This window comes from Triticum aestivum, chromosome 5A, assembly GCF_018294505.1.
Source record: "Triticum aestivum cultivar Chinese Spring chromosome 5A, IWGSC CS RefSeq v2.1, whole genome shotgun sequence".
Classification (NCBI taxonomy): domain Eukaryota; kingdom Viridiplantae; phylum Streptophyta; class Magnoliopsida; order Poales; family Poaceae; genus Triticum; species Triticum aestivum.
This window is the reverse complement of record NC_057806.1, coordinates 677,998,389-678,011,232: the sequence shown is the minus strand read 5'-3', so window position 1 is coordinate 678,011,232 and position 12,844 is coordinate 677,998,389.

Below are 12,844 nucleotides of genomic sequence, written 5' to 3'. Positions count from 1 at the left end.
TATTGGTGAAGTCACACAATTTAGTGTTATCTTGAGCCATCGTGACAAGCAAGCAAACTAACACACAAGCAAACAAAAAGCAAGCGGGCAAAAAGAGGCAAATAGAGAAAGAGAGGTAGGATAGAGAGAGAGGGCGAATAAAACGGCAAGGGTGAAGTGGGGGAGAGGGAAACGAGAGGCAAATGGCAAATAATTTAATGCGGGAGATAAGGGTATGTGATGGGTACTTGGTATGTTGACTTTTGCGTAGACCTCCCCGGCAACGGCGCTAGAAATCCTTCTTGCTACCTCTTGAGCACTGTGTTGGTTTTCCCCGAAGAGGAAGGGATGATGCAGCAAAGTAGCGTAAGTATTTCCCTCAGTTTTTGAGAACCAAGGTATCAATCCAGTAGGAGGCTACGCGCCAGTCCCTCGCACCTGCACAAAACAAATAAATCCTCGCAACCAACGTGATAAGGGGTTGTCAATCCCTACAGGGCCACTTACGAGAGTGAGATCTGATAGATATGATAAGATAATATTTTTGGTATTTTTGTGATAAAGATGCAAAGTAAAATAAAAGACAGGTAAAAAAGCAAAGGAAATAACTAAATAGTAGGATATTAATATGATGAAGATAGACCCGGTCGCCATAGGTTTCATTAGTGGCTTCTCTTGAGAGCATAAGTATTCTACGGTGGGTGAACAAATTATTGTTGAGCAATTGACAGAATTGAGCATAGTTATGAGAATATCTAGGCATGATCATGTATATAGGCATCACATCCGAGACAAGTAGACCGACTCCTGCCTGCATCTACCACTATTTCTCCACTCATTGACCGCTATCCAGCATGCATCTAGAGTATCAAGTTAAAAACAGAGTAACACCTTAAGCAAGATGACATGGTGTAGAGGGATAAACTCATGCAATATGATGAAAACCCCATCTTGTTATCCTCGATGGCAACAATACAATGCGTGCCTTGCTGCCCCTACTGTCACTAGGAAAGGACACCGCAAGATTGAACCCAAAGCTAAGCACTTCTCCCATTGCAAGAAAGATCAATCTAGTAGGCCAAACCAAACTGATAATTCGAAGAGACTTGCAAAGATAACCAATCATACATAAAAGAATTCATAGAAGATTCAAATATTGTTCATAGATAGACTTGATCATAAACCCACAATTCATCGGTTTCAAAAAACACACCACAAAAAGAAGATTACATTGAATAGTTCTCCACAAGAGAGGGGGAGAACATTGTATTGAGATCCAAAAAGAGAGAAGAAGCCATCTAGCTACTAACTATGGACCCGTAGGTCTGAGGTGAACTACTCACACTTCATTGGAGGGGCTATGGTGTTGATGTAGAAGCCCTCCGTGATCGATGCCCCTTCCGGCGGAGCTCCAGAACAGGCCCCAAGATGGGATCTCGTGGATACAGAATGGTACGGCGGTGGAATTAGGGTTTTGGCTCTGTATCTAATCGTTTGGGGGTACGTAGGTATATATAGGAGGAAGGAGTACGTCGGTGGAGCAACATGGGGCCCATGAGGGTGGAGGGCGCGCCTGGGGGGGGGGGTAGGCGCGCCCCCTACCTCGTGCCTCCTCTTTTGTGTCTTGACATAGGGTCCAAGTCTCCTGGGTCTTGTTCGTTGAGAAAATCACGTTCCCGAAGGTTTCATTCTGTTTGGACTCCGTTTGATATTCCTTTTCTTCGAAACCCTAAAATAGGCAAAAACAGCAATTCTAGGCTAGCCTCCGGTTAATAGGTTAGTCCCAAAAATAATATAGAAGTGGATAATAAAGACCAATAATGTCCAAAATAGTAGATAATATAGCATGGAGCAATCAAAAATTATAGATACGTTGGAGACGTATCAGGAAGATGGCGTGGGTAAAAAAGGGTGAAACCTTGTCCCTTTATAGGGGCGGAAGAGGCGATGCGCCTCCCCACCTGCCTGGTAAAATCGCTTATTCCTCAAACGCCGTAATTTATGGCACGGTTGGGTTACCCATGTCCGTATTGATGAGAATCCCATAATAAGGGGGATACGATCTCTTCTTTGACAAGACGTGTCAAGAAAACCGCCTCGCGTTTTGTGCGGTGCTGGTTGAGAAAAATGGTTCGAATAATGACCGGGCCATGACGTGATGTCATGCTGTCAAACATGTCAGCGGATTGGATTTGTGGAAATATTATTCTCTCTACGGTGGTATGTGGAACTTGTTTTGCAAAGCCGGACACTATTCTGGTGTTCAAAATCTTCTATGGAGTATTAAGAGGAGGAACCCGCCTTGCAATTGATACGTCCATTTTGCATCATGCTTTTATATCGATATTTATTGCATTATGGACTGTTATTTCACTTTATGTCACAATACTTATGGCTATTCTCTCTTATTTTACAAGGTTTACATAAGGAGGGAGAATGCCGGCAGGTGGAATTCTGGGCTGGAAAAGGAGCAAATATTAGAGACCTATTCTGCGCAACTCCAAAAGTCCTGAAACTCCATGGAACATCTTAAAATAAATAAAGAAAAATCCTCGCCAAAGATGAAGGCCAGGGGGCCCACACCCTGCTCACGAGGGTGGGGGGTGCCCCCCCTAAGGCGCGCCCCCTACCTCGTGGGCCCCATGGTGGCTCTCCGACATCCATCTTCTCCAATGTGAAGTCTTTCAATGAGAAAAAAATCACGGGGAACTTTTCGGGACGAGACTCCGCCGCCATGAGGTGGAACCTTGGCGGAACCAATCTAGAGCTCTGACAGAGCTGTTCTGCCATGGATTCTTCCCTCCGGGAGGGGGAAATCATCACCATTGTCATCACCAATGCTCCTCTCATCGGGAGAGGGCAATCTCCATCAACATCTTCACCAGCACCATCTCATCTCCAAACCCTATTTCATCTCTTGTATCCAATTCTTGTCTCAAAGTCCGGGATTGGTGCTAGTAGGTTGCTAGTAGTGTTGATTACCCCTTGTAGTTGATGCTAGTTGGTTTATTTGGTGGAAGATCATATGTTCAGATCCTATATGCATATTATTACCCCTCTGATTATGAATATGAATATGCTTTGTGAGTAATTATGTTTGTTCCTGAGGACAAGGGGGAAGTCTTGCTATTAGTAGTCATGTGAATTTGGTATTCGTTTGATATTTTGATAAGATGTATGTTGTCTAGCCTCTAGTGGTGTTATGTGAACGTCGACTACATAACACTTCACCATTATTTGGGCCTAGAGGAAGGCATTGTGAAGTAATAAGTAGATGATGGGTTGCTAGAGTGACAGAAGCTTAAACCCTAGTTTATGCGTTGCTTTGTAAGGGGCTGATTTGGATCCACATGTTTCATGCTATGGTTAGGTTTACCTTAATACTTTTGTTGTAGTTGCGGATGCTTGCAATAGAGGTTAATCATAAGTCGGATGCTTGTTCAAGTAAGAACAGCACCCAAGCACCGGTCCACCCACATATCAAATTATCAAAGTACCGAACGCAAATCATATGAAGGTGGTGAAAACTAGCTTGACGATATTCCCATGTGTCCTTGGGAGCGCTTTTTCCTATTATAAGAGTTTGTTCCGGCTTGTCCTTTGCTACAAAAGGATTGGGCCATCTTACTGCACTTTATTTACTTTTGTTACTTGTTGCTCGTTACCATTTATCTTGTCACAAAACTATCCGTTACCACTTATTTCAGTATTTGCAGAGAATACCTTGCTGAAAACCGCTTATCATTTCCTTCTGCTCCTCGTTGGGTTCGACACTCTTACTTATCGAAAGGACTACGATAGATCCCCTATACTTGTGGGTCATCAAGACTCTTTTCTGGCGCCATTGCCGGGGAGTGTAGCGCCTTTTGTAGGTGGAATTTGGTAAGGAAAAATTTATATAGTGTGCTAAAATTTACTGTCACTTGCTACTATGGAAAGTAATTCTCTGAGGGGCTTGTTCGGGGTATCTTCACTCCGTCCAGTAGAGCAAAGAGTTCCTCCTCAACCTACTGAACCTATTGAAAATGAAACTCCTTTTGAATTTCCTTCGGGTATGATGGAAAAACTGCTAGCTAACCCTTTTACAGGAGATGGAACAAAGCATCCTGATGAGCACTTAATATATGTGGATGAAGTTTGTGGATTATTTAAGCTTGCAGGTATACCCGATGATGTTGCTAAGAAGAAGGTCTTACCTTTATCTTTGAAGGGAGACGCATTGATATGGTATAGGCTATGTGATGATATGAGATCATGGAACTATAAAAGATTGAAGTTGGAATTTCATCAAAAGTATTACCCTATGCATCTTGTTCATCGTGATCGCAATTATATATATAATTTCTGGCCTCGCGAAGGAGAAGCATCGCTCAAGCTTGGGGGAGGCTTAAATCAATGTTATATTCATGCCCCAATCATGAGCTCTTGAGAGAAATAATTATGCAAAGTTTTTATGCTCGGCTTTCTCATAATAATCAAACCATGCTCGATACTTCTTGTGCTGGCTCTTTTATGATGAAGACTATTGAATTCAGATGGAATTTATTGGATAGAATTAAACGCAACTCTGAAGATTGGGACCTCGACGAAGGTAAGGAGTCAGGTATGACACCTAAGTTTGATTGTGTTAAATCTTTTATGGACACCGATATTTTCCGTAAGTTTAGCACTAAATATGGACTTGACTCTGAGATAGTAGCTTCTTTCTGTGAATCTTTTGCTACTTATGTTGATCTCCCTAAGGAGAAGTGGTTTAAATATCATCCTCCCATAGAAGTAAAAGTAGCTGCACCTATTAAAGTTGAAGAAAAGACTGTCACTTATAATGATCCTATTGTTCCTACTTCTTATGTTGAGAAACCACCTTTCCCTATTAGAATAAAAGATCATGCTAAAGCTTCAACTGTTGTTTGTAAAAGCAATATTAGAACTTATACACCCCCTGAGCAAGTTAAAGTAGAACCTAATATTGCTATTATCAAAGATCTCTTGTCTGATAATATTGATGGGCATGTTATTCAGTTCGAAGGTGAAACTGCTAGAATTGCTAAACCTTGTGCTAAAGATAAACATAGACCTGTGGTAGGCGTGCCTGTTATTTCTGTTAAAATAGAAGATCATTGTTATCATGGCTTATGTGATATGGGTGTGAGTGCTAGTGTTATACTGCATACTTTATACGAAGAAATTAAGAATGAAATTGCACCTGCTGAGTTAGAAGGTATTGATGTCACAATTAAACTTGCCAATAGAGATACTATTTCACCAATTGGAATTGTTAGAGATGTTGATGTCTTGTGTGGAAAAACTAAATATCCTGCTGATTTTCTTGTTCTTACTTCTCCGCAAGATAGCTTTTGTCCCATTATATTTGGTAGACCCTTCTTGAACACTGTTAATGCTCGGATAGATTGCGAAAAGAATGTTGTTACTATTGGCTTGGATGATATGGTTCATGAGTTTAATTTCTCTAAATTTAGTAAACAACATCGTGAGGAAGAATTACCTAGTAAGGATGAAATTATTGGTCTTGCTTCTATTGCCGTACCTCCTAGTGATCCTTTAGAACACTATTTGCTAGACCATGAAAATGATATGTTCATGAATGAAAGAAGGGAAATAGATGAAGTATTCTTTAAACAGGAACCTATTCTGCAACACAATTTGCCTGTTGAAATTTTAGGGGATCCTCCTCCACCCAAGGGTGATCCCGTGTTTGAGCTTAAACCTGTTGCCTGATAATCTTAAATATGCTTATCTTGATGAAAAGAAGATATATCCTGTTATTATTAGTGCTAACCTTTCAGAGCATGAAGAAGAAAGATTATTGAAAACTCTGAAGAAGCATCGTGCTGCTATTGGATATACTCTTGATGATCTTAAGGGCATTAGTCCCACTCTATGTCAACATAAAATAAATTTGGAAGCAGATGCCAAACCAGTTCGTGATCCTCAACGACGTCTGAATCCTAAAATGAAAGAAGTGGTAAGAAAAGAAATACTCAAGCTTCTGGAGGCAGGTATAATTTATCCCGTTGCTGATAGTCAGTGGGTAAGTCCTGTCCATTGTGTCCCTAAGAAGGGAGGTATTACTGTTGTTCCTAATGATAAAGATGAATTGATTCCACAAAGAATTATCACAGGTTATAGAATGGTAATTGATTTCCATAAATTAAATAAGGCTACTAAGAAAGATCATTACCCCTTACCTTTTATTGATCAAATGCTAGAAAGATTATGCAAACATACACACTATTGCTTTCTAGATGGTTATTCTGGTTTTTCTCAAATACCTGTGTCGGCTAGAGATCAATCAAAGACTACTTTTACATGCCCTTTTGGTACTTTTGCTTATAGACGTATGCCTTTTGGTTTATGTAATGCACCTGCTACCTTTCAAAGATGCATGATGGCTATATTCTCTGACTTTTGTGAAAAGATTTGTGAGGTTTTCATGGACGATTTTTCCATCTATGGTTCCTCTTTTGATGATTGCTTGAGCAATCTTGATCGAGTTTTGCAGAGATGTGAAGAAACTAATCTTGTCTTGAATTGGGAAAAGTGCCACTTTATGGTTAATGAAGGTATTGTCTTGGGGCATAAAGTTTCTGAAAGAGGTATTGAAGTTGATAAAGCCAAGGTCGATGCTATTGAAAAGATGCCATGTCCCAAGGACATCAAAGGTATAAGAAGTTTCCTTGGTCACGCCGGATTTTACAGGAGGTTCATTAAGGACTTCTCAAAAATTTCTCGGCCTCTGACTAATTTATTGCAAAAAGATATACCATTTGTCTTTGATGATGATTGTGTAGAAGCATTTGAAATACTTAAGAAAGCATTAGTCTCTGCACCTGTTGTTCAGCCACCTGATTGGAATTTACCCTTTGAAATTATGTGTGATGATAGTGATTATGCTGTAGGTGCTGTTCTAGGGCAAAGAGTTGATAAGAAATTAAATGTTATTCATTATGCTAGTAAGACTCTAGACAATGCTCAAAGAAATTATGCTACTACTGAAAAAGAGCTTTTAGCAGTTGTATTTGCTTGTAATAAGTTCAGACCTTATATTGTTGATTCTAAAGTAACTATTCACACTGATCATGCTGCTATTAAATACCTTATGGAAAAGAAAGATGCTAAACCTAGACTTATTAGATGGGTTTTCTTGCTACAAGAATTTGATTTGCATATTGTTGATAGAAAGGGAGCTGAGAACCCCGTTGCAGACAACTTGTCTAGGTTAGAGAATGTTCTTGATGACCCACTACCTATTAATGATAGCTTTCCTGATGAACAATTAAATGTTATAAGTACTTCTCGTAGTACTCCATGGTATGCTGATTATGATTATATTGTTGCTAAGTTTATACCACCTAGCTTCACATACCAGCAAAAGAAAAAGTTTTTCTATGATTTAAGACATTACTTTTGGGATGATCCACATCTTTATAAAGAAGGAGTAGATGGTGTTATTAGACGTTGTGTACCTGAGCATGAACAGGAACAGATCCTACGCAAGTGTCACTCCGAGTCTTATGGAGGACACCACGCTGGAGATAGAACTGCACATAAGGTATTGCAATCTGGTTTTTATTGGCCTACTCTCTTCAAGGATGCCCGTAAGTTTGTCTTGTCTTATGATGAATGTCAAAGAATTGGTAATATTAGTAGACGTCAAGAAATGCCTATGAATTATTCACTTGTTATTGAACCATTTGATGTTTGGGGCTTTGATTATATGGGACCTTTTCCTGCCTCTAATGGATATACACATATTTTAGTTGTTGTTGATTACGTTACTAAGTGGGTAGAAGCTATTCCAACTAGTAGTGCTGATCATAACACTTCTATTAAAATGCTTAAAGAAGTTATTTTTCCGAGGTTTGGAGTCCCTAGATATTTAATGACTGATGGTGGTTCACACTTTATTCATGGTGCTTTCCGTAAAATGCTTCCTAAGTATGATGTTAATCATAGAATTGCATCTCCTTATCACCCACAGTCTAGTGGTCAAGTAGAGTTGAGCAATAGAGAGCTCATATTAATTTTGCAAAAGACTGTTAATAGGTCTAGAAAGAATTGGTCTAAGAAACTTGATGATGCATTATGGGCTTATAGAACTGCATACAAAAATCCTATGGGTATGTCTCCGTATAAAATGGTTTATGGAAAAGCATGTCACTTACCTCTCGAACTAGAACATAAGGCATATTGGGCTATTAAAGAGCTCAACTATGATTTTAAACTTGCCGGTGAGAAGAGGTTATCTGATATTAGCTCACTTGATGAATGGAGAACTCAAGCTTATGAAAATGCCAAGTTGTTTAAAGAAAAAGTTAAAAGATGGCATGACAAAAGGATACAAAATCGTGAGTTTAATGTAGGTGATTATGTATTGCTATACAACTCTTGTTTAAGTTTTTTTGCAGGCAAACTTCTCTCTAAATGGGAAGGCCCCTATGTTATCGAAGAGGTCTATCGTTCCGGTGCCATAAAGATCAACAACTTCGAAGGCACAAATCCGAAGGCGGTAAACGGTCAAAGAATCAAACATTATATCTCAGGTAATCCCATAAATGTTGAAACCAATATTATTGAAACCGTAACCCCAGAGGAATACATAAAGGACACTTTCCGGAGCATTTTAGACTCCGAAAAGGAATAGGTATGTGGTACGATAAGTAAACCGACTCCAAAACAATTTTAAGGCAATATTTCTCCGTTTTGGAATATTTAGAAAAATAGAAAAATAAGTAGCTGTTCGGGAAGGACACGAGGGTCCCACGAGGGTGGTGGGCGCGCCCTACCCCTCTAGGCGCACCCCCTACCTCGTGAGCACCTCGTGTGCCTTCTGGACTCCGTTTTCTTGCACGATACGTATTTTGGTCGGTAAAAATTCATTATATAATCTCCCGAAGGTTTTTACTCTTGTATCAAGCAAACCTCCTCTATTCTTGTTTCGAGCTGTTTTTCTGACAGATCTAGGTTATCATGACGGTCCCAAGCGCCTCTAAGGACAAGTTCTTCGAGAAGGTCATCAACCCTTACCTCGCGGAGGTGCTGCGACACCCTCAAACCATTGAGTTGCGTGATGGGTTGCTGCACATCCGCGACGAAGAGGGACCAAAGGGAACCGAAAGCATGGAGACGAGTCTCGAAGCAGTGGAGCAACAAGTTTTCAAGTGCCAAGGGATGGTGGAACATGGACTCAACTCTAACCACATGATGATCGCGGAGTTCACTAGCAACCACACGTTGGATGCTGACAAAATCGGGGAGACTATCTTCAAGCTTCATGAGAAGATCGAGCACCTCCAAGCCCAAATCTATGACCTGCAAAACCAAAACTATGAGTATGAATATAGATTCAAAAGGATGAGTTTGGCTGCAGATTTGAGGATCCCGGAGACTCTATCATCTTTCTATGATGGAGAACCTATGCCTTGGAAGATGGACGCAAGGCCCGCATCATCTATAACACCTCCACCTTCTTCACCAACAAAGGAGATATAATCACATGGGTATGGGCACTCCCCTTGGCAACTGCCAAGCTTGGGGGAGGTGCCCCTGTATCGTATCACAATCACAACTCCTATCTTTATCGTTTTTCTTAGTTCGATCCTATTAGTAGTATCTTGATCTAGTAGAGTAAAGTTTATGGCATGATCTAGTTTTGAGTTTTGCTCTTTGATCTCTCTATGTAATCGAGTCAGTGAGCTATATATAATAAAGATTAGTGTTGAGTCAAGGGCTTGATTATTTTGCCATGATCTTGGGTGAATAAAAGAAAAGAGAAAAGAATAAAAAGAAACAAAAAGTTCATATTGATCTTATTGAGAGTAATGACTTCACATAGAAAGAGTATGATGATTAAAAGTTGTTGGGAGTTGGCAGACATAGCTTTGGTCATTGTTGCAATTAATAGGAAGTAATAAGGAAAGAGAGGTTTTCACATATAGATATATTATCATTGACATCTTTTATGATTGGGAGCACTCATTAAAATATGACATGCTAAAGAGTTGATGTTGGACAAGGAAGACAACGTAATGAGTTATGTCTTTCTTATATCTGAGATAAAGTATGTTGTCATGGATCCTCTAACTTGTTGAGCTTGCCTTTCCCCCTCATGCTAGCCAAATTCTCAGCACCAAGTAGAAATACTACTTGTGCTTCCAAATACCCTTAAACCAGTTTTGCCATGAGAGTCCACCATATCTACCTATGGATTGAGTAAGATCCTTCAAGTAAGTTGTCATCGGTGCAAAGCAATAAAAATTGCTCTAAATATGTATGATTGATTGGTGTGGGAGAAATAAGCTTTATACGATCTTGTGATGTGGAAGTAATAAAAGCGACGGACTGCATAATAAAGGTTCATATCACAAGGGGCAATATAAAGTGACGTTCTTTCGCATTGAGATTTTGTGCATCCAACCATAAAAGCGCATGGCAACCTCTGCTTCCCTCTGCGAAGGGCCTATCCTTTACTATTATCTTCTACCTTATGCAAGAGTCATGGTGATCTTCACCTTTTCTTTTTCATTTTATCCTTTGGCAAGCTCAGCATGTTGGAAAGAACATGATATATATATCTAATTGGATGTAGGGGAGCATGAACCATTATTGTTGACATTACCCTTGAGGTAAAAGGTTGTGGGGCAAAACTATAAGCCCCTATCTTTCTCTGTGTCCAATTAAAACTCCGTAACCACAAGTATTGCGTGAGTGTTAGCAATTATGGAGGACTAAATGATAGTTGAGTATGTGGACTTGCTTTTTAGCTCTGACATAGACTCTTTCCAATGTTATGATAAATTGCAATTGCTTCAATGACTGAGAATATAGTTTGTCCGAGCCCAATAAGGTTTATGATTTATACTTTTGCATTGTGAGTAGATCATCACTTGAACATAAGTAATCATATGACAAAATCTATATATGTTGCTGTTATGAGAATAATCATGATGCCTTCATGTCCGTATTTTATTTTTATCGACGCCTCTACTTCTAAACATGAGGACATATTTATTGTTATCGACTTTTCGCTTGAGGACAAGCGAGGTCTAAGCTTGGGGGAGTTGATACGTCCATTTTGCATCATGCTTTTATATCGATATTTATTGCATTATGGAATGTTATTTCACTTTATGTCACAATACTTATGGCTATTCTCTCTTATTTTATAAGGTTTACATAAGGAGGGAGAATGCCGGCAGCTGGAATTCTGGGCTGGAAAAGGAGCAAATATTAGAGACCTATTCTGCACAACTCCAAAAGTCCTGAAACTACACGGAACATCTTAAAATAAATAAAGAAAAATCCTCACCAAAGATGAAGGCCGGGGGGCCCACATCCTGCTCATGAGGGTCCCCCCCTAGGGCGTGCCCCCCTACCTCGTGGGCCCCCTGGTGGCTCTCCGACGTCCATCTTCTCCTATATGAAGTCTTTCGATGAGAAAAAAAATCAGAGGGAACTTTTCGGGACGAGACTCCGCCGCCACGAGGCGGAACCTTGGCGGAACCAATCTAGAGCTCCGGCAGAGCTGTTCTGCCGTGGATTCTTCCCTCCCGGAGGGGGAAATCATCACCATCGTCATCACCAATGCTCCTCTCATCGGGAGAGGGCAATCTCCATCAACATCTTCACCAGCACCATCTCATCTCCAAACCCTAGTTCATCTCTTGTATGTCTCAAAATCCGGGATTGGTGCTAGTAGGTTGCTAGTAGTGTTGATTACTCCTTGTAGTTGATGCTAGTTGGTTTATTTGGTGGAAGATCATATGTTCAGATCCTATATGCATATTATTACCCCTCTGATTATGAACATGAATATGCTTTGTGAGTAATTACGTTTGTTCCTGAGGACAAGGGAGAAGTCTTGCTATTAGTAGTCATGTGAATTTGGTATTCGTTTGATATTTTGATAAGATGTATGTTGTCTAGCCTCTAGTGGTGTTATGTGAACGTCGACTACATAACACTTCACCATTATTTTGGGCCTAGAGGAAGGCATTGGGAAGTAATAAGTAGATGATGGGTTGCTAGAGTGACAGAAGCTTAAACCCTAGTTTATGTGTTGCTTCGTAAGGGGCTGATTTGGATCCACATGTTTCATGCTATGATTAGGTTTACCTTAATACTTTTGTTGTAGTTGCGGATGCTTGCAATAGAGGTTAATCATAAGTGGGATGCTTGTTCAAGTAAGAACAGCACCCAAGCACCGGTCCACCCACATATCAAATTATCAAAGTATCGAACGCAAATCATATGAACGTGATGAAAACTAGCTTGACGATATTCCCATGTGTCCTTGGGAGCACTTTTTCCTATTATAAGAGTTTGTTCCGGCTTGTCCTTTGCTACAAAAGGGTTGGGCCATCTTGCTGCACTTTATTTACTTTTGTTACTTGTTGCTCGTTACCATTTATCTTGTCACAAAACTATCTGTTACCACTTATTTCAGTACTTGCAGAGAATACCTTGCTGAAAACCGCTTATCATTTCCTTCCGCTCCTCGTTGGGTTCAACACTCTTACTTATCGAAAGGACTATGATAGATCCCCTATACTTGTGGGTCATCAGCAATGCCGAAGAAAATACTGTGCGCCGGACTCATCGTCATTGAAGGCTGGTTCAGGGGCTACTGAGGGAGTCCTGGATTAGGGGGTCTCCGGACAGCCGGACTATATCCTTTGGCCGGACTGTTAGACTATGAAGATATAAGATTGAAGACTTTGTCCCGTGTCCGGATGGGACTCTCCCTGGCGTCGTAGGCAAGCTAGGCAATATGGATATGTTGATCTCCTCCCTTGTAACCGACTCTGTGTAACCCTAGCCCCCTCCAGTGTCTATATAAACCGGA